The 1,101-nt window shown below is 48.2% G+C and overlaps 1 non-coding gene across 1 annotated transcript; it reads left to right on the forward strand.

The window, feature by feature from the left end:
• The first annotated feature begins 430 nt into the window (after positions 1-430).
• On the forward strand, positions 431-537 carry LOC119471347. Its single transcript, XR_005200380.1, has one exon. It is a non-coding gene; the product is annotated as a U6 spliceosomal RNA (small nuclear RNA).
• Positions 538-1,101: the final 564 nt, after the last annotated feature.

Genomic DNA, 1,101 nt, shown 5'->3' on the forward strand with positions numbered 1-1,101 from the left:
AAAAAAAAAAAAAAAAATACAAAAAATGAGCCTGGTGTGATGGCGGGTGCCTGTGATCCCAGCTACTCGGGAGGCTGAGGCAGAAGAATTGCTTGAATCTAAGAGGTGGAGGTTGCAGTGAGCCGCGATTGTGCCATTGCACTCCAGCCTGGGCAACAGAGTGAGACTCCATCTCAAAAAAATATATATCTTAAGTGGAAAATGCATTCAATATACCTAACCTACCAGCTGTCGTCACTTAGCCTTGCCTGCCCTAAATGTGTTCAGAACACTGACATCAGCCTATAGTTGAGCAAAATCATTTGGCAGGCTGGGTGCAGCGGTCATGCTTGTAATCACAGCACTTTGGGAGGCCGAGGCGAGAGGACTGTTCCAGAACAGCCTGGGCAACATAGTGAGACCCTGTCGCTACAAAAAAAAGGAAGGAAGGGTACTCCCTTTGGCAGCACAGATACTAAAATTGGAATGATACAGAGAAGATTAGCATGGCCCCTGCGCAAGGATGACACGAGTTTTTAAAAAAATAATTAAAAAAAAAAAGGAAGGAAGGAAGGGAGGAAGGGAGGTGTTGGGTGGCTCAAGCCTATAATCCCAGCACTTTGGGAGGCCCAGGTGGATGGATCGCTTGAGGTCAGGAGTTCAAGACCAGCCTGGCCAACATGGTGAAACCCCGTCTCTACTAAAAATACAAAAAATGAGCCAGCATGGTGGTGCATGCTTGCAGTTCCAGCTACTCAGGAGGCTGAGGCACACGAGAATCCCTTGAACCCAGGAGGTAGAGGTTGCAGTGAGCTGAGATGGTGCCACTGCACTCCAGCCTGCGCCAGAGACTCTGCCTCAAGCAAAATAAAATAAAAAGAAAGAAAGGGAGGGAGGGAGAGAGAGAGAGAGGGAGAGAGAAAGAAAGAAAGAAAATCAGATCCTTGGGCAGCACAGCCCACTGCAGAACGTGGGAAGAAACAAAGAGGGGCCGGGCGTGGTCGCTCACACCTGTAATCCTGCACTTTGGGAGGCCAAGGTGGGTGGATCACCTAAGGTCAGGAGTTTGATATCAGCTTGACCAACATGAAGAAACCCTGTCTCTACTAGAAATACAAAAAA

Source organism: Cebus imitator, unplaced genomic scaffold (assembly GCF_001604975.1).
Source record: "Cebus imitator isolate Cc_AM_T3 unplaced genomic scaffold, Cebus_imitator-1.0 Scaffold57, whole genome shotgun sequence".
NCBI lineage: Eukaryota > Metazoa > Chordata > Mammalia > Primates > Cebidae > Cebus > Cebus imitator.